The sequence below is a fragment of the Lissotriton vulgaris genome, chromosome 4_1 (genome assembly GCF_964263255.1).
Source record: "Lissotriton vulgaris chromosome 4_1, aLisVul1.2, whole genome shotgun sequence".
Classification (NCBI taxonomy): Eukaryota; Metazoa; Chordata; class Amphibia; order Caudata; family Salamandridae; genus Lissotriton; species Lissotriton vulgaris.
Window position 1 is genome coordinate 99,772,789 of NC_141691.1, and position 22,338 is coordinate 99,795,126.

Consider the following 22,338-nt stretch of genomic DNA (forward strand, 5'->3'; position numbering starts at 1 on the left):
TCTCTGGCCGCTGCCTCGGAGCCTTTGGTTTCTCTGTGCCTGGCTGCCTCCACTTGAACCAGGGGGCTCCGCCTTTCATCAGCTGGTGGAACGTGACGGGAGGCACGGGCCGGGCACGGTGGAACAGTCCGTGTGCCATCTGGCTGTTACTGTACCCCTGTGTCCCGTGCAAGCATTCCTCGATGCCGGCAGCTTCCCGGCAGTGTCTCGTCTGCTGATCAGGAAGCTGCTGGCCCTGATGACACCCCCCCAGTCAGCCTGCGTGCTCGGAAGGAAGCACTTGAAAGGACATTCAGGCGAGACCTCTGCTCTGTGCCAAAGGCGTGTGAATACTGTAAGCCCGCGGGAACTGCCGGACGCGGCTGCATCCCAGGGCGGGGGATTCCATGAGGCAACTGGACACAAAATGGCGGCGCCAAATTGATGCAGGACTAGGGAGTTTTAGCTGTTCGTAAATAGAACTTGTCACCAATACATCAATATCCAGATACCAGATACAGAAGTATCGAGGAAGCGGCGAGCTTTGCGTCCGCCCTTTTCAGCCATTGGCTGTCATATGTATCTCTGTGATCGCCATTGGTTGGAGTGACTGTCTGTCAAGGATAATGCATGCACGGTTATTCTGCCCTAGTGGAATTTCCATTTGATTCTTGCATTAGAGTCAAGTAATTCTTTTGTTAAACTTCAGATGCGACATGACTAGTAGTTTCACACTGAGGGGCCTTTGTACAAAGAAATGACAGCAATTCAGGTGCGCTGCGCCATTTAAAAAATGAAGTGGTGCACAGTATTTACAAAAATACGGCGCACCCCTGTTTTGCCTTGCGCAGAAAAAACTGCCTAACGCCAGCCCATGCGCCATGCGCCATGGTGCACCAGTGCCTGCTCTGAAGGGATGATTGTTTATGCGCAGAAATGAACGCTTTCCTGCTCATAAACAATCTTTAATGGTGATTTGCTCCTTCTACGTGTGCTGCAGTAAGAGCAAAAAACATTCTCCTCGCTGCGCCATTCTAATGGCACCGTTTCACTGGCATTCGTTTTTGGCGCTGCCTCAGATATACCATTTCTTGTAAATCTGGGGTACTGTCACGAGCAAGGGGTGGTGCGTGGGTACGGCCACAGCAGCACCCATTGCACGCCCCTTCGATGTGGAAACCTGTATCAAAGGGTGCGATATTTACAAGGTGGCGTCAAGCCACGCAAAGTGCTCGCGCTGGAAAACTCCTCGGAGTAGCTGTGCACGTTATAAAATTATATAACATAACATAACATAAAGTGGCTTAGCGCTGCCTTGTAAATATGTAAAAGGACATCGCGCCATTGAAGCGTCGTAAAACATGACGCTCCGGTGGCACAATCTCCTTGTAAATACGCCCCTGAGACCCAGTCTGTATTAGTAAGAATAATATAAAATAATAATGTGATTTATATAGCATATATTTACTTCAGACGATGTGTCCCAGCACTGAAGGTCTAACTCCCGGAGGTCAAAAACACAGCAGAGCTAAAAAGTATCGGAATCAGCCGATCTAAATAACCACATTTTTAAGTTTTTTACAAAACAGTGATTCAGCCTGAGCCTGTCGTCGATGAAGGGGAGGAGAGTGCCACAGCCTGGATGCAAAATACTTGAAGGAGCTGCCATCATGCAAACTTTCTTGACAGAGGGGATACAAGTCAGCAAAGCCTCTGAGGCTCCTTGCTGGAGAGTAGGGCTTGATGAGGGGGCAGTTAGCGAGGACTTTGTTCGTAAAAGCCCTTCAAAGGTACAAGGCCCTGTAACCATAGCACGGGGAAGTAGCTCCTTCAAAGGTAGAAGGCCCTGTAACCATAGAACGGGGAAGTCGCTCCTTCAAAGGTAGGAGGCCCTGTAACCATAGCACGGGGAAGTCGCTCCTTCAAAGGTAGGAGGCCCTGTAACCATAGCACGGGGAAGTCGCTCCTTCAAAGGTAGGAGGCCTTGTAACCATGGCACGGGGAAATCACTCCTTCCAAGGTAGAAGGCCTTGTAACCATAGCACGGGGAAGTCGCTCCTTCTAAGATAGAAGGCCTTGTAACCATGGCACGGGGAAATCACTCCTTCCAAGGTAGAAGGCCTTGTAACCATAGCACGGGGAAGTCGCTCCTTCAAAGGTAGGAGGCCCTGTAACCATAGCACGGGGAAGTAGCTCCTTCAAAGGTAGAAGGCCCTGTAACCATAGAACGGGGAAGTCGCTCCTTCAAAGGTAGGAGGCCCTGTAACCATAGCACGGGGAAGTCGCTCCTTCAAAGGTAGGAGGCCCTGTAACCATAGCACGGGGAAGTCGCTCCTTCAAAGGTAGGAGGCCTTGTAACCATGGCACGGGGAAATCACTCCTTCCAAGGTAGAAGGCCTTGTAACCATAGCACGGGGAAGTCGCTCCTTCTAAGATAGAAGGCCTTGTAACCATGGCACGGGGAAATCACTCCTTCCAAGGTAGAAGGCCTTGTAACCATAGCACGGGGAAGTCGCTCCTTCAAAGGTAGAAGGCCCTGTAACCATAGCACAGGGAAGTCGCTCCTTCAAAGGTAGGAGGCCCTGTAACCATAGCACGGGGAAGTCGCTCCTTCAAAGGTAGAAGGCCCTGTAACCATAGCACGGGGAAGTCGCTCCTTCAAAGGTAGGAGGCCCTGTAACCATAGCACGGGGAAGTCGCTCCTTCAAAGGTAGGAGGCCCTGTAACCATAGCACGGGGAAGTCGCTCCTTCAAAGGTAGAAGGCCCTGTAACCATAGAACGGGGAAGTCGCTCCTTCAAAGGTAGGAGGCCCTGTAACCATAGCACGGGGATGTCGCTCCTTCAAAGGTAGGAGGCCCTGTAACCATAGCACGGGGAAGTCGCTCCTTCAAAGGTAGGAGGCCTTGTAACCATGGCACGGGGAAATCACTCCTTCCAAGGTAGAAGGCCTTGTAACCATAGCACGGGGAAGTCGCTCCTTCTAAGATAGAAGGCCTTGTAACCATGGCACGGGGAAATCACTCCTTCCAAGGTAGAAGGCCTTGTAACCATAGCACGGGGAAGTCCCTCCTTCCAAGGTAGAAGGCCTTGTAACCATAGCACGGGGAAGTCGCTCCTTCAAAGGTAGAAGGCCTTGTAACCATAGCACGGGGAAGTCGCTCCTTCAAAGGTAGAAGGCCCTGTAACCATAGCACAGGGAAGTCGCTCCTTCAAAGGTAGGAGGCCCTGTAACCATAGCATGGGGAAGTCGCTCCTTCAAAGGTAGAAGGCCCTGTAACCATAGCACGGGGAAGTCGCTCCTTCAAAGGTAGGAGGCCCTGTAACCATAGCACGGGGAAGTCGCTCCTTCAAAAGTAGAAGGCCTTGTAACCATAGCACGGGGAAGTCGCTCCTTCTAAGGTAGAAGGCCTTGTAACCATGGCACGGGGAAGTCACTCCTTCCAAGGTAGAAGGCCTTGTAACCATGGCACGGGGAAGTCACTCCTTCAAAGGTAGAAGACCTTGTAACCATAGCACGGGGAAGTCGCTCCTTCCAAGGTAGAAGGCCCTGTAACCATAGCACGGGGAAGTCACTCCTTCCAAGGTAGAAGGCCCTGTAACCATAGCACGGGGAAGTCGCTCCTTCCAAGGTAGAAGGCCTTGTAACCATAGCACAGGGAAGTCGCTCCTTTCAAGATAGAAGGCCCTGTAACCACGGCACGGGGAAGTCACTGCTTCTAAGGTAGAAGGCCTTGTAACCATGGCACGGGGAAGTCGCTCCTTCAAAGGTAGAAGGCCTTGTAACCATAGCACGGGGAAGTCGCTCCTTCCAAGGTAGAAGGCCCTGTAACCATATCACAGGGAAGTCACTCCTTCCAAGGTAGAAGGCCCTGTAACCATAGCACGGGGAAGTCACTCCTTCCAAGGTAGAAGGTCTTGTAACCAAAGCACAGGGAATTCGCTCCTTCAAAGGTAGAAGGCCTTGTAACCATAGCATGGGGAAGTCGCTCCTTCCAAGGTAGAAGGCCTTGTAACCATAGCCACTGCCGTAACGAAAAGTGAGGGGGCCTCCCTGCACAGTACTTAAAGGGGCCCCCTCCAGGCTCAATCAGGAGCTCTTTGGCCAGAGTGCAGTGCCGAGGGGGCCCCTTTGAGCTAGAGGCCCCCCCCACCGCAGGGGCTGCGGGGGCCTGTGTTACGCCCCTGACCATAGCACGGGGAAGTTGCTCCTTCCAAGGTAGAAGGCCCTGTAACCATAGCATGGGGGGAAGTCGCTCCTTCCAAGGTAGAAGGCCCTGTAACCATAGCACGGGGAAGTCGCTCCTTCAAAGGTAGAAGGCCCTGTAACCATAGCACGGGGAAGTCGCTCCTTCAAAGGTAGAAGGCCCTGTAACCATAGCACAGGGAAGTCGCTCCTTCAAAGGTAGAAGGCCTTGTAACCATAGCACAGGGTAGTCCCTCCTTCAAAGGTAGAAGGCCTTGTAACCATAGCACGGGGAAGTCGCTCCTTCAAAGGTAGAAGGCGCTGTCACCACAGAGCGGGGAAGTCGCTCCTTCCAAGGTAGAAGGCCCTGTAACCATAGCACGGGGAAGTCGCTCCTTCAAAGGTAGAAGGCCCTGTAACCATAGCACGGGGAAGTCGCTCCTTGAAAGGTAGAAGGCCCTGTAACCATAGCGCGGGGAAGTCGCTCCTTCCAAGGTAGAAGGCCCTGTAACCATAGCACGGGGAAGTCGCTCCTTCAAAGGTAGAAGGCCCTGTAACCATAGCACGGGGAAGTCGCTCCTTCAAAGGTAGAAGGCCCTGTCACCACAGCGCGGGGAAGTCGCTCCTTCCAAGGTAGAAGGCCCTGTAACCATAGCACGGGGAAGTCGCTCCTTCAAAGGTAGAAGGCCCTGTAACCATAGCACGGGGAAGTCGCTCCTTCAAAGGTAGAAGGCCCTGTAACCATAGCACGGGGAAGTCGCTCCTTCAAAGGTAGAAGGCCCTGTAACCACAGCGCGGGGAAGTCGCTCCTTCAAAGGTAGAAGGCCTTGTAACCATAGCAAGGGGAAGTCGCTCCTTCAAAGGTAGAAGGCCCTGTAACCATAGCACGGGGAAGTCGCTCCTTCAAAGGTAGAAGGCCTTGTAACCATAGCAAGGGGAAGTCGCTCCTTCAAAGGTAGAAGGCCCTGTAACCATAGCACGGGGAAGTAGCTCCTTCCAAGGTAGAAGGCCTTGTAACCATAGCAAGGGGAAGTCGCTCCTTCAAAGGTAGGAGGCCCTGTAACCATAGCACGGGGAAGTCGCTCCTTCCAAGGTAGAAGGCCTTGTAACCATAGCAAGGGGAAGTCGCTCCTTCAAAGGTAGGAGGCCCTGTAACCATAGCACGGGGAAGTCGCTCCTTCAAAGGTAGGAGGCCCTGTAACCATAGCACGGGGAAGTCGCTCCTTCAAAGGTAGGAGGCCTTGTAACCATGGCACGGGGAAATCACTCCTTCCAAGGTAGAAGGCCTTGTAACCATAGCACGGGGAAGTCGCTCCTTCAAAGGTAGAAGGCCTTGTAACCATAGCAAGGGGAAGTCGCTCCTTCAAAGGTAGGAGGCCCTGTAACCATAGCACGGGGAAGTCGCTCCTTCAAAGGTAGGAGGCCTTGTAACCATGGCACGGGGAAATCACTCCTTCCAAGGTAGAAGGCCTTGTAACCATAGCACGGGGAAGTCGCTCCTTCAAAGGTAGAAGGCCTTGTAACCATAGCGCGGGTAAGTCACTCCTTCAAAGGTAGAAGGCGCTGTCACCACAGCGCGGGGAAGCCGCTCCTTCAAAGGTAGCCAATGCAACTTTGAAGGTGCAGAACCCATAGGGATCCATCGAAGGAATCATTGATGTATTTGCTTACACAACATTTTAATTATTGATTGATGGTTTTTACTTCTTGCAGTATGGATGGCAATAAGATAAATGCACAGAGCCTTTCACTAATGACCTTGAAGAATCAAAAAACGTGGTGGACGAATTCTTGATAAGAGTAAAACGTGGCCTATACTTGGGTTGCTTGTGCTCCAGTTCAGAGAGAGCCTGGCTTGGCAGTTCAAGGTGGATTCTTGCTCTTAGAGTCAGACCAAAGCTGATTTCGTACACCTCAGACTAATCTGTGGTGATATAGAAGGCATAAATTGTGATGTGTGATACAGCCTTGAGCAATTACCAGGGGATTCGATTAATGCAAGCTTTCCATCCACCCTTTAAAAAAAATTCATTGTGCACCAGGTATGTAAATATACATATAAATGTAATTTGCACTTGTATAGCACCTATCACCCAGGGCTCTCTAAGCGCTGTACAAATACCGCTGTGGAACCCTTCCTGGCAGGTGTCCACACATGGGCACCCCCAAGGTGAAGCCAGGCATCCTAGTGTTGTTAGGGCCGGTGTGGAGATTAAGCAAGCTATTGCCCAGAGTTGCAGAGTGGAACCCATGATTAGAGTAGGCACAGAGGCGAGAATTATCGAGTCCGCGGACATTAAGCCCAAGACCGTGCCGCGTCGGGACCTGACCCCGGGTCCCTGGGCCAGACCTCTGCCTCAAGGTCTGCCGCTCCAATCGGTGAGCCACACTTCTCCACATGGGTCCTGTGCTCTCTGTACCACTGGTACCAAGCGAATGTGGCGCAACGGCCAGAGTTACCAACGTTGAAGCTGGATTATCAGGTTCGAGTCTTGGCATCAGCTCAATATCTTGTGATTCTGGACAAATCACTTAATCTCACAGTGGTGATTTTTTTTTAATGTGTCCTTGAGTAACATAACTAGTGCTCCAATTCCTTCCGGTCAAATTTGCACTATACAAAACTGCAAAAAAAACACCAAAGACAGGCTGCACCAGACTGAATCAATCTAAAGAGGCAGAACCTGGCCTGTGTTGCTTGTGTTCCTGCTCGGAGAATACCTGGATTGGCAGTTAGGGCTGGGCTGTTCCTATTGGAGCAGGACCAATGCTTATTTGCATATTACTGGTTCGAACATGAAAAAAACCGTGGACTGGTATGGGGCCCAACTAATTACCAGTGGCTGAGATTAATACAATCGTCTCTTTTTTCTATTCCTCATTCACTAGTCACCCTGCATGTTTATTTGATGAACTTTTCCACCAAGATAATGTTGTTGGCTTTCCAGTTTTATTTGTTTAATAAGTTAGGATGTGCCAGCAACAGGCTTTCCAAACCTTTGTCAAAAGTATCAACTATTCAATATTTTGCTGTGTGTGTGTCTTTTAATTTCACAATTACAGCCAAAGCTCAGATTCACTCTCTCTATTTCATACCACTCTCCTCCTTGAGGGTACGAATAAACGTTGCAGAAGCAATCCCCCACCCGGGAGGCTCTTTATATAATAATAATCACACTACTTAAGAAGAAGAAGAAGGAAAAGCACCTTATGCAAATTAACTTCTCATCTGTAAGCAAAGTGTGTGCTTTATTATTTGCAGTACATTTTTCTGCATCTCATTGTTGCATTGTTTATTAATACCAGTACAGGTTTGTTCTCAGTAACACTGATTTTTAGCCAGAAGTCTAGAAAGCAGTATGATAGTGCAAACATTTAAATATTAGGCATCAATGTTCTGTCCTACCATACCATATCTAACCTGCATTCCCCACCTATCATTCCCACCTACATGATCACCTTACCCACCTATCATACTTAGCTACCTTATCTACTTACCATACAATACCATGCTATATATATCATGCCTACCCATCTAACATCCCTAGCTTTACATGCTAACCTCCCATATCTATCCATCATACCTAACTTACAATGCCTAACCTACCTCCCGTACCTACCTACATACCATAATTAATCTATCCTAGTTACCTACTGATCATACCAACCAAAGCTACCTACAATTCTTGTCTGCCATGACTACCGACCAAATTTAACTCACTGCACCTAACCTACCAAATCAACCATAACTAGTCTACCATACCTTTTATATGTACCTAATCTACCTACCTATGATAGCTTACCTACCTAACATGCCTAGCCTAAGATTCCAAACCTACCTACAATACCCACCTATCATAGCTAGTGCACCTAACTCCCAAACCTATGGTACCTTATTTACCATAACTCACATACCTACCATAAATACCTAGCATGCCTATCTGTCTGCCATACCTATCCACCAGACCGTAGTTAACCTGGATGCCTAACCTACCATGCTTAATCAACCATACTTCCATACCCAAGGTACCTCCACCTGTGTAGTGAGTACATCTTAGGCTTGTCTTAAGGTGAAGATTGTGTGAGAAAAGGTGCATAGGGCCAAATGTACAAATGATTCCTGAGATCCCAAATGCCCCGATTCCCAGGTCTGCTCCGTTTGCAACTGCAAAAAAGCTTAAATGTACAAAAAGCAAAATGTGATTCAGGAACTTGTTACCGAATTGCAATTTTCATTAGCTGTTTAGTATTTAGAAGGGGTTTGTTAAGAGTGTCCCTTCGAAATACTAATTCCCAGTAGTATGTATTAACATTTTGCCACCGAATTCTGGTCGCAAAACAATCCTTTACCACCAATGGAAAAGTGGTGGTAACCCGTTCGCAAATAAGAAGGGGTTAAGGATCCCTTTCCCTTTGAGAATGTTTAAAAACTATTTTTAGGAAAAGGCAGCGGTCTCACGGACCACTGAATACTCTTAGAAAATGAAAGATACATTTTTAAGCAGCAGGCCACCATATCTGTGATGGTTGTCACTCCTAGTGAGTTGCAAATTGTCACCTGTCTCAATATTAATGAGGTAGGTTGGTTTGCCACCCACTAGGCATAGCTAAATAAGAAATCAACCTTCATGCATTTAGAGTAGTGATTACCAAATAGTGATTCGGAAAAAATCGCTATTTATAAATTGCTATCTTAAAGATATGTACACCTGGCCCAAGATTTCTCATGGGATATCTATCAAGGGCATAAGGTACTGCAGTCTGATGCATAAAACACTTGGGGGCATATTATCAAGACGCAGCGATAATTGTCGCTGAACGCGCTTAGCACGTTTTTTTCTAGCGCCGTCTTTCGCTGGATTATATTGCCATGATAGCGCTATTTTAATAACGCTTGGTGCATTGGCGATATAAAATCCAGCGATAGCGAGGAAATGGGCCAACATCTCTGAAACAACAGTGAAAATCACTGCAAAACGGAGAAAAGCTTGCTGATACAACCACGTGGCCTTAACCCTATAATCCACCTCCCATGTTAAGTATGCCTTAGTCAGGAATTTAGCAGACGTTAGATTCCTGCGTTAATGGCGAGTTAGCACGATTATTTTTATCGCTTCGACGGTCGGGCCTCGTTGTAAATATTACGACGCTGCGTTAGTGATATTTTCTGTGAAGTTTTGTGAGGCACGCCTACTTTGCATCTCATTAACGATGCAATGCGAGGCGTGAGTAAAAGGGGTGCTAAAACATGGAAACACTCGCTAGCGTGTCCTTGATAATAATGCGATGAAATTATCGCAGCTATTAGGCCGAAAACGGACGCTAAAGCGGTGAGGATTTTATCGCCCCCTCTTGATAATATGCCCCTTGAACTTAACTTGAGGGGCTTATGGTAATGGCCTAGAGTTCTGCAGCTTGCATCGAGAAGTTCTGATTGCAGTGAATGCCACTGCTGCTGCACAAATGCTGAGATCTGCTCCATTTGCTTGTTACTTTTATGAGGTGCACTCCAGCAGGCAAGCTTGTATTTTTCTTGGAATGCTGAAAACGTTGGGTCACCCCTGGCCACAGCCAACACTGCTACATAATAGCCGGAAATCCAAGTAATTAATATATACACTTTAATGACCACAGTGAAATAGTCAAAATTAAGCTGTTAAGGTTGAGGTAAACTTGTTCTCATGGGCTGGTATTGGCAATCATGACCACAAAAACGAAGTGTAATAGCTGAGTACCATTTATGACTTCACTCCTCCTCAGTGGGATAGTTCGAGCCCTGTTAAGCAATGAATGGGGCTATTGTAAGGAAACACAAACCATCAGTTTGAACCGCTGCTGACTTTTTTCCAGAGCGCGCAGCACAAAAGAGCGCTTTCGTTTTTAGGCATGTGGGGCCTCATTTATGAGGCTGTGCGTCACTTTTACGCCATCGGTGCGTTACGTTTTGTGATGCACCAGTGGCGTAAAAAATGCACCTTGTTGCGCCATATTTACAAAGTGACGCATCTAGGTAGATGCGTCACTTTGTAAACCCCTGTGCCACATTATACCTACACCAGGCATAATGTATGCAAGGGGGGCGTATTGACGCAAGAAAGGTCGTAGAAGTGACGCAGTGAAATCTATGAGATTTCACTGCGTCACTTCTAGGACGCCGTTGTGTCAAAATCTTGCGCCTGCCTCACAGTAAGACTAACGCAGGCCCTTTCACATGGTGCTTGCCCCATGTGAAAGGACGCATTGCTGGAGTTGCGTCACTTTTGTGACACACTACAGCAATGCGTCACTTTTGCGCTTACAGATACGTCAGAAATACTGACGTATCTGTAAGTCCTTGCGCAATGATGCGTCATATTGTAAATATGACGCATCATTGGGGTCGCAATGAAAAGTGACGCATTGCTGTTTTCTCGCAGCGATGCGTCACTTTTCATAAATGAGGCCCGTGGACCTTGTAATATGCGATAGCACAGAAAGGGTCTGTGCATTTCTTTTTTGCATCTGCAGTGCATCCATTACCTCAAAAAAATCTCGGTGATAGTGCCTGTTTTGATAGCAGCAAAACTAAGAACCGCAAAGAGGTCATTGTGCCCTGTGTTTCTGAGCTCTGCTGTCTGCAACACATCCACTAATTAACGTAGGGCAGATTTATCAAGACATCGCACCGCTGCAAAGTCATGCAGAGGGACGAAAACTGGCACAAAAGGCTTGATAAGTATTTACTTTCCAGCTCAAAAAGTTTTATGCCCTGGAAAGTAACCCTTAAAGGTTCCCAAATAGTACTTTGACTTGTTTGCGTCAAAAGGCCATCCAATGGGTGGTACATGGGTGTTCCTGCGCGACCACCCACTCTTTTTGACGTAAGCCCTATTTACTAAAATCGTCAGAAAGGGCTTAGCGCCCAAAAATAATGCCTCTTTTAGGCAGGGGCTAAAGACGAGAAGTCGTTTCATTTCCCTCACATTTTCACATATTGCATGCATGCTGCAACGTAAAGAACATATCAAATGTGTGCATAGATTTAAAGTTAGTCTAAGCATGGTATTTTACGCTGCAAGGCTCACACCTTTGCACTCGCTAGGCAGCCTGTGTGTGCACCAATGCTGGGGAGATAGAAGCAGTGCCTTACGATGGAAGCAAACGACTCCTTCCGGTTAAAGTTTGCGCTGAAGGCACAAAAACGAAACTCACAGACCCCTTTCACTAGCACCGCGCTGAAATGGGATCATGACACTGCCCCCAGGTGTGAGCAGAGCAGGGTACATCAGCTGAGGACGTGCACAGATAAAAAGCTGTGGTGATTGGCGGGGAACGAACATGACAGAAACATGCACTGCAGAAGCTGCAAAAAAAAAAAAAAACACACCCACACAGCCAAGCAGCTTGTGTAATATCGAAAGGAGCAAATAACGGCTGTCGCAATCCAGGTCAATAAAGGATTTTTTCAAAAGTGTAAAAAGGAAAAAAAAAGCTACATGCATATTCTTTACAAGTCATTCTATTTTACTACACAAATCCTCATTTATGAATATTCATTTTTCCAAAATAAATGAGCAAACTGATTTTTCACTATACTTGATATTCAAAAAGAACGGGATACTTTGATTTGATTCTAAGAAGTAGATTTTAGATTTCATAACTGAACAATATAATTTTTAATTATATTTCTTATTACGAAGACAGCAGAAATATCGGGAAATAAAGTGAAAATGTGTTTGCACGGGTTTATTTGCACTAGTGCAGAGCATCTGTGAGATTGCTCCAGATATGCCAAATCTACCACCACAGGCCCTCTTGAATCGGCGAGACTGCTTCAACTCTCACCCACCCTGAGGGTGCATGCCAAGGGGGGTGAGTCACGACACCGTCTGGTGAAGGACACCCTTTTCCAGGAATAGTGTCCGCGCCAGCGCAGATATAACCCTGAACTTTGGCATGGGATTCGAGCGGCATCAGCGCTCTCAGCTAGGACATCATTCCAGGTACAAAAAAAAAACACCCCCAAAAAATGCAAGGCATGAGGCCAAAACACAACGTATCTGGCGTGAGTTTCACAACATTATCTTTCACTAGCACACCGAAGGCCGAAGAGCAAAAAAAACATGTTTAAACTATCGCCAGGGGTAGTTAGCGCTATATAAATGCAATTACAATGCAATACAATACAACATCACGTTGTTTACCACGGTTCTCCAAAAACCTCTAAGTTTACAAAAACTGGATGGAAATAATGATTTTGTTTTTGGCTTTATTTTTTGCTTTTTCTCACCTCCTCTCTCTCTTTTAATTACATTTCCTTCTGTGAGTAAAAATTAAATTTAGCTGCTCGTCGAGAAAATAACAGCTGCACATTGGCATGACAAGATGTGGAATCTTGCAGTCTGTGCCCAGCTGTATGTGTGTATTATTTCTTTGTCTTAGGTCGCCATCTTGCGGTCATAAAGCTGTACTAACGTATGTCTTACGTAGCATCTATTTTCTAGCACTGTGATTTAAATTAAGGATATATCTACTCAACAGGTGAGGGATTTGTGATGGTGTGCAGGGCACAAGTCGAGGGTGGAGGGCGCGTGTGTACGGGGTCCCTCCGCTATTTTTAGAGAGAGGGCTCCATCCTTGGGGTCCAGGAAGGTTGCGAGATATTCGTGGTGGGAGTTTGGGCCTGTCTCTGCTCGATTTTTCTAAGTTTATGGCATTGCATACACTTGAAATTTGGGGTGGACGTAACTGGCACAATTCCGTGTAGCGTATTCTCTTCGAATCACCCCGAAATTCAGCGAGATTAAATTGGATTACGCAAGAAGAGTAATTCTGCATTTTATTGATGTTTTCTTAACGCATTAATGCCCCCTGAAGTCCAGAATGGGCGCAAGGACGCATTTTGAGCTAAGAAATAGAGAACATGAATAGCGAGCAAGATAAATCACTCTCACTCGCCAAATTTGCTCTTGTAGTTGGACCCCCCCAGGCCCCCCCATATTACATTAATTATGCAAGTGGGTTTAATGGCATCATTGGTAATTCCGCATCAAAGAGTAACTTGGAATTACTGACTTTACTCCAATTACTCAAGCATAATTAAAATTCTGCCCTGACCTAATTATAATATGACCTCAGGGTGTTTTCAGCCCCCCCATCCCAGAAGTGTACTTCAGCTTTCTAATTATGCACAATTAACACTGCCAAGGTTCCAAAAGGCTAGAAGGCAGAATAAACAGCAATTGGTTAACTCTTAAAATAAAAGGGCACTTTATTTACATGGTCATTTTGATTTGCTTTGCCATTTTGTTTGCTTTGACAAGCAGTCTAAATATCTTCATTACTACGTTCCACACTGCTGTCATTTTGAGCAACTTATAAGGCCACATAGGCATTAATACATTGAAATCATGTAAACAACTTATATAAAGTAAAACTCTCTGTAAACTGTTTTTTTAATCACATTTTTATGCAACAGTATTAATGTTTAATTTTTGTAAAGTGCACACGCAGGCAAGAGTCGACTCTGGACCACAAACCTCATTTACCATAAAACCGTAAAAAATATATCGCAAATAATTGGCTTTAACTTTATATATTATCACAGATTGCTAATTTGTTACCTCTAAAATGTTAATGGCAACACTTAGAAATTCATTTTAATCACAATTATTGTAGTACATTCGCCAAGTTGTAGAATATTCTCCAAAAACTTGACATCATTTGCGGTGACCCTCAAGGATCCTACCTCTCCCCCACCCTCTTCAACACCTACATGACCCCCTTAGCGGACATCGTCAGATCCCACAGACTAAACATCATGTTCTATGCAGACCATACCTAGCTCATCTTCTCGCTCTCTGAAGATCCCGCAAACACAAGAAACAACATACACAGGTGCACGACGAGCGTCGCCAACTGGATGAAGGAAAACTTCCAGAAGCTTAACATGGACAAAACGGAAGTGCTGATCTTTAACAACAATACCACCCCTTAGAATAACTCCTGGTGACCCTCAGAACTAGGACCGGCACTAAAACTGACCGACAGCGCCAAAAACATCGGCATGATCCTGGACAGCAAACTGACCATGAAGTGCCAGATCAAGGAAGTTGCCTCTGCCTGATTTCGCACATTTCACATGCTATGAAAAGTCTTCAAATGGCTCCCCCTGAACACTAGGGTTACCATCACTCAGGCCCTAATCATCAGCCAATTAGACTATGACAATGCACTCTACGCTTGCTACATGCCCTAGTAGACACGGTGAACCCGATTATTAATGACACCATTAACTCTTCACTTTCCACTGCTGAGATCACGCTGGATTGGAAACTCGCTGCTGTAAAGCCTCTACAGAAAAAACCTTTGGCAGATCCTACTACACTCTCCAATCTCCGCCCCATCTCGCTGATTCCAGTATTATTCAAACTGACAGAAGCAGTTGTAAATAAACAACTTACAAGGTTCCTGGAGGATAATGATATCCTGCCCCCTAACCAGTCCGGGTTTAGGGCTATGCACTCTACGGAATCCGCCTTGTTGTTTACTGTGGAGACCTTGAGGACCGCCATGGACCAGAGGAAGAAGGCTGTACTGATTTTACTAGATCTATCGGCGGCCTTCGATACGGTCTCACACTCCATATTGATTGGCCGCCTAGTAACATCAGGGATAGCAGGAGTTGAACTTGAGTGGCTGAAAAACTTCCTCAGTCATAGGCGGCAAGCCACGGTACTGGGAGAGTTTTGTTCGGAGGAGAAAGCGATGATGACAGGGGTAACGCAGGGCTCCAGCTTTAGCCCTGTACTTTTTTAAAATCTGTACATGGTCCCCCTGATCGAGCTGATTTCATCCTTTCAGATCAGCACTATATCGTACGCTGATGATACTCAGCTCATCCTAGTACTGGATGGCGAGGTGCCGGGAGCAGAGGAAAATCTTAGAAACTGCCTCGCAGCCACCTTCAACTGGATGAGGAATAACCATCTCAAGTGCAATTCGGGCAAATCCGAAATCCTGCCTTTTGGACAGCAAAATCTGTTCTCCCCCAAACTATGGTGGCCGCAAGATGCAGAAGTTCCTCCTAACACCATTGACACGGCCCGTAACTTGGGTATCAAGTTCGATGAGTCATTGTCATTTAAACAACAGGCGGTGGCTGTGGCCGGCACCTGCTTTAACACCATTAGAGACCTATGGACATTTTTTGATTTTCTTCCACTGGCAGCCAGGAAAACGGTGGCGGTTGCACTCATAACATCTCGACTGGACTACTGCAACAGCCTGTATGCAGGATTAAATAAATCGGTCCTGCACAGGCTGCAGATGGTCCAGCATGCAGCCGCCCGCCTAGTCCTGGGCTGGCCGAGGAAGTCGTCTGCCTCGGCGGCGCTTAAGGCCCTTCACTGGCTGCCAACTCATAAGCGCATCCTGTTTAAAATACTAGTTACCACATTCACGGCATACCACCAGCGAGGGCCTAAATACTTTTTGAATCGCTTCAGATGTTACGTGCCATCCCGTAACCTTAGGTCTTCAAACATGAATCTGTTGTTGATTCCCAAATTTAAGCTTGTCACGAAGGGAGGGAAATCTCTTGGAGTGATAGGTTCCAGATCGTGGATCAAGCTCCCGCTGCAATTGCGGCAAATCCCCGCTGAGAACCTATTTAGGAAAGCTTTGAAAACCTGGATTTTCAATCTTACGGACACCGCGTGCGAAGCTTTGGTATAAGTATGCAGGGCCCGATGCTTGAGTAGTTTTCCGACCTGTTCCATCTGGCTACGGGCTACAGCGCCAAGATGCTCCCTGGAGTGATAGCTGCGCTATAGAAAAGCACAATTACATTACATTACATTACGCATCACCACACACCTTCTGCAGAGACTCCAGACCATACAGAACTTCCCTGCCAGTATCATCCTCCACCTCTTCAGATGTAACCACATCACTCCCCACCTCAGAAAAATCCACTGGCTCCCCATAGAGAAGAGACCAATTCAAGCTGATGAACCATGCATAGAAAGCCCTGCACAACCAAGGACCAGCCTACATTAACTGCCACCTGAATTTCCACCACCCCACCAGACAAGTATGCTCCACCTCCCTCTCACTCGGACACACCCCCTGCATCCACTGTAGCAACAGCATAGGACACTCCTTCTCCTACCTCCCAGCGAACACCTGGAACATATTCCCTCTACAGCTATGGACCTCCACCTCTCTACTAGGATTCTAGAGAACACTCAAGGCCTTGCTAATTGACTAAGTCACATGAACCATATTGACCCTTAACCAACTGGATACCCTCTCAGGAGAATATCCCCGCTATATAAATCCACTTTATTGATTGATTGATTATGATGATAACCTGTTGACTGTGCAGACAGGAGACCAGCATACAGATCCTGGTTTTCTTGTGACAGCACATTGAGGCGTTCATTTACAAGCCTCTATCGCCACAGTAATGTCACTTTTAAAGACGTCCCTGTGGCGATCCGCGCTTCACCGTATTTACAAGGCAGTGTTAAGCAACTTAATATGGCTTAACGCTGGCTTGTAAATAAGGCACCCTTTCATGCTACACTTAGGGGCCGATTCCGATTCTGGCAGAAAATCGTTTCACCTGACACGTACCCGTCATTTTTTCCAACCGAATCGTACACCCGCCGTCCGATTGAGCAAGTACGATGCAAAGTAATAAATCTCCAAACGATTCAGTGAAACTCGTTTTACCTGACACGGATCCGTCAGTTTTTCCTACCGAATCGTATACATGCTGTCTGAATGAGCAAGTGCAATGCGAATTTAAAATCCACCAAAGGATTCGGTCGAAAATAAAGTTCAATGGACGAGTCGGTAGGAAAGGAGCCTGGCGCGATAGACACAGACACGAACGATGCGACACACCCAAGCACAGCAACGACTAGACAGACTCGAACGTCAACGATGCCACACAGTCAAGCACAGCCATGACACCACAGACTCGGACACGAATGACTTCATGTAGCCAAGCACATACACGACGCGACAGACTCAGACGCGAACGACTCCATATAGCCAAGGACATACACGACGCGACAGACTTGGACGTGAACGACTCCATGTAGCCAAGCACATACACGACGCAACAGACTTGGACCTGAATGACTGTATGTAGCCAAGCACATACACAACATGACAGACTCGGACATGAATGACTCCATGCAGCCAAGCACATACACGACGCAACAGACTTGGACGCGAACGATGCCACACAGCCAAGCACAGCCACGACGCCACAGACTCAGACACGAATGACTCCATGTAGCCAAGCACATACACAATACGATAGACTCAGACGCGAACAATGCCACACAGTCAAGCACAGCCACGACACCACAGACTCGGACGCAAACTACTCCATGTAGCTAAGCACATACACAACGCGACAGACTCGGACAAGAACGATGCCACCGACCCAAGCACAGCCAAGACGAGACAGACTCAGATGCGAACGACTCCATGTCGCCAAGCACAGACACGACGCCACATACTTGGATGCAAACTATGCTACATAGCCCAGAATGAATGGAACAGACTTGTACCAAACAAAACCCAAAAAACAAGCCACATGTCACGTTAAAACAACTTACATAAGTAGAAGTAACAAAATAATAGAAACAGAAAAAAACTACCCAAAAATGCATGGTCATCCAAGTTAATCAACAAATTTAAATATTAAGACATACCCACAACTCCAACTATATAAAGTGAGCAAATGAACACCAACGCCACTTGCTAGCTAGATACACATGCAAGCAGACCACACCATACCACTGATAATTCATTTAATCACTACAAACACACACAACTCATCCACAACACAATCCCCACACAACTAGCACCACTGAACCACACCTCCACTCACACTCACACACCTTCACACACACATACATCTTCAACACCACCCATCACCACGCCCCTAAGGAAGAATCCAGCGTTCCTAGCGGCTGAGTAGTAAGTGATGATAGATTAAATCATCTGAGTTGAGCCACAGTTATTTGGCAGTCTGGCCTAACAGACCTCCCAGGCCCAAAGAACCAAGATCTGGGAGCAGATTGTCAACAAAGTGAATGCCCTTTCACCTACATTGCGCACAAGGGAGGATATCTGGAACCAGTATTATGAAGTCCGCAGGAGGGTCAAGAGGCTCATTTGCCGGGAACATGCCCTGAGAAACAAGACTGGCGGTGGAGCTCATAAACCGGTGCGTTTCAAATCCTGGGAGGCGAAGGTGCGTGACCTCATCTCACAGGAGGCTATTACTGGGATAGCTGGACTACCAGAACCTGGTGAGTACATGTCCAAATATGATACACTTTACTCAAATACACAGCCACAGACATCCCAGTCCAACATCCCCAATTTAACTTTCTACTCACTGACATGGAACCATGGGGCATGCTGGCCCATTTGTCTGGGGTGGGAGGAGGAGTGGAAACAATGACTACTGCCACCAGCACACACCAGTCACACCCCCCCCCCCAACACCACAACAACCCACCTGTCAATGATGTCCCTGACAGTGACTGGAAATGCCCTGACAAGATGTCTGACACTGGCATCCGGTGTGGGGAACACAAGACCCTGTCGGCAGTCGTGTCCAGTATAACAGCAGGCACCAGTGTCACACATCTTGAATTTAACTTTGTATACACTGTTATGTTACCCAGGAATATGCTGGCCCATTTGTCCTGGGTGGAAGGAGGAGTGGAAGCAATGCCTACAGCCACCAGCACACACAAGTCACACCCCCCAAGACCACAACAACACACCTGTCACTATGCTGTCCCTGACAGTGAATGCAAATGCCCAGTCAAGATGGCCACACTGGAGCACCATGTATGAATCTAAGGAAATTGACGGACAGTCTTTGCCTACTCACACAACGACAGACCATAACCTTAATAATAATAATAATAATAATAACGTAATTTTATAAAGCGCGCAGCTGCCCCAGCAAAGTGGCGTCCCGGCGCTAGAAGCAAAAAGCAGAACAAAGGCAGCGGCACAGTCTAGGCAGGAAACAGGAGGGTTTTGATGGCCTTACGGAAGGGGAGCAGACCATCCAAATGGCGAATATAGGCAGGGAGGGAATTCCACAGCCTAGCCGCCAAAAGGCAGAAAGACTTCCCCCCGGCTCTGGCCAGCTTCACAAGGGGAACCACAGCCAATAACTGCTCTGAGGAGCGAAGTTGGCGGTTGGGAACATAAGGAGTCATTAAATTGGATAGAATCTCAGGAGAAGAAAATTTTAAAATCTTAAAAGTAAGACAACGTGCTTTAAATTCAATCCTTTTTTGAACAGGCAACCAATGAAGTTGCCTGATGGCACCTGACACGGAACAGAATCTAGGGAGCCTAAGCAGGACCCGTGCCTCTGCATTTTGGACTCTGCAGCTGGAGAACGTTCGCCTTGTTGGCCCCTAACAAAAGAGAATTCGCATAATCTATGTGTGAGAGAATGGTGGCCTGAACTATCAGTTGGTGAGTGGAAGAATCAAAGAATCCCAAAATGGGCCTAAGGCCACGTAGGAGACCAAAACAAATGCCAGCCACCTTTTTAGTGTGGTCCTGAAACTCCAGAGTAGAATCAAGCCAGATCCCCAGATTTTTTACAACTGGCTTGGGAGTTGGCGCGTTGCCCATAGAAGTAGGCCACCACTGTGAGCTCCAAAGGTCCTTATTTTTGCCAACCAGCAGTACTTCCGATTTGCTAGCATTTAATTGAAGACAATTCGAGGTCATCCACTCCGAAATTGCCTCAAGTCCAGTACAAAACTGCACCGGACCACAGACTCCGCCATCTGAGAGAGCACCACCAATTGCATGTCGTCGGCATATGACACTAAGGTCAAGCCGGCTTCACGCGCCACTCTTGCCAGAGGCTGGACAAAGATGTTAAACAAGCAGGGGCTCAAGGCAGAGCCCTGAGGAACCCCCTGCTTGCTAAATTGGACATGCGAAAGAAAAGGGGGCGAAGTAACCTGGAACGACCTGTCAGCAAGAAAGGAACGAAACCAATCCAAAGCAAGGCCCTCTACCCTGCCTCCTCCAGCCTGCATAGTGAGATCTGATGAGAGACAGTGTAAAACGTGGCGCTGAGATCGAGCAAAATCAGCGCCGCTGTTTGACCCTTGTCCAGAATCGACCGCAGAAGTTCACAAACTGCCAAAAGCGCGGTCTCGGTACTATGGCCCGGGCGGAAGCCCGTCTGAGAGGGGTCCAAGGTTCTATTACTTTCCAGGAGGCACGCAAGAGTGTTATTAACGTGAGCCTCCGCTACTTTTGCAGCCCAGGGAAGGAGAGATATCGGTCTAAAATTAGCTGGGTTACTGGGGTCAAGAGAAGGTTTTTTCAACAGGGGGACCACCCTGGCTGATTTCCAAGCAAGCGGAACAACCGCCGAAGAAAAAGAGGAATTGATCATATGACAAAGGGGAGTAATAGGAACCGGAAGGCAGTCCCGGACAAGATCCGGACGCATTGGATCCAAAGGGGAGCCAGACTTCACCCTACTACTTAGGGAAAGCATCTCCTCCTGGGTGATAGTAGGAATAACCGATAGTGTGTTAGTAGGCCGGAGAGCGGGGCTAGCAAATTGCTCAACAGAACAGCCAGGGAACGTTTTGTAGATGTTTTCCACTTTCCGGACAAAATATTTAGCCAGAGCTTCACATTGCTCGCTAGAGGTGAGCGCGTGAGCTGGGGGATTTTTCCTACTTTTAAAATCATTCAGAATTTTAAAAACACATTTAATAGGGTTATTACTTGCCTTGATTTCATCGGCCTTTCACCTTAACTGTACGATCCACACCCTGACAGGTAACGATCAGTCACATGTGCCATCACTGTGTATGCAACAAATATGCGTGTAGGAGAGCACACAGTCTAGTTGGCAGACACAACTCATAACACAAAACACAAAAAGATAAACACACATCAGGGACAATGCCCATCGCACAGTAGATGTGAGGTGCAATGCAAGATGGCTGGCACTCTCCCATTGTGTCATGTGCACAAGGCATATTTGGTGTTTTGTATTGTACTCCAACATCAGTCAGCGGTGTCAGCATGCTTGGAAAAATATTACCCTCATTGTCATTGATCCTGTGACAATGACGAGCGAGCTGGTCTGTTTGCCATTGGGAACTGGTGTAGAAGTCAATGCAGACCAATTCAACATATTCACACACTGTACCACACAGCTCTGAACATGAAGAGGCAAATGTTCATCCTAGGGAGACTCCACTGTCCATGCAAATCAATTAGGTTGTACATGAAATGATCATGTGCAAAAGTATGCAGCGAGAAATAGTACAACTGAAAGATATTCACATGTGTGCATGTGTGCAAAGTGATGAAAAACCATCAACACCAATATGTCTTCTCGCATTGCACACCTTGAAAAATAATATTATAATAACACAGGCAGAACAAAAACCATGTTGTGAAATGGCAGAGACTGTCAATGCCAAATAGTACACAAACGTACTGTAGGCGCTGCGCAGGATTACAAACTGATACAATTTACCATAACAAGTCAAGTGAGTGCAACATTAGGGAATGTCCGATCATACAAATAACACATATCAACAATACTCATGTCCGTGAATCACCTTCAGAATGTCAACATAATGATCTGTGTTTCAATGGACTGCCATGTAACAATGCATTTGTCAGAAGAAACTTGTTGAAATAACATTTGAGGCTACACATGTGATGTAATTGATTGTTCACATTAACACATTTATCACATTTATCCAAGTTAAGTCATTAAATGCTGACACATACTCAGGAGAGTGAGTCTGCATGTCACCTCAGCAATTTTACAGTCTCAAACATTCACAAAGGCTCGCACAGATGCACAATTACTGATAAGCATCAGTATTGTCACGGTATGTATTTCATAGACAAAAATTATCATGTGTGAAATAACAAGACACATGTGTCATGCACATTGTGACACTTCACAATCAATTACTACAAACATACAAGGATAGCAAATACATGCCCATTGATGCACATAGCTGGACATGCTCAGTTAAGCACATCTTTTTTTACTCACAAGTCTACATTAACAAATATCACATTGGCTGTGACCATTGATCAGTAGAAATAATAAGGATACGCTACATCATAAACAAATCTG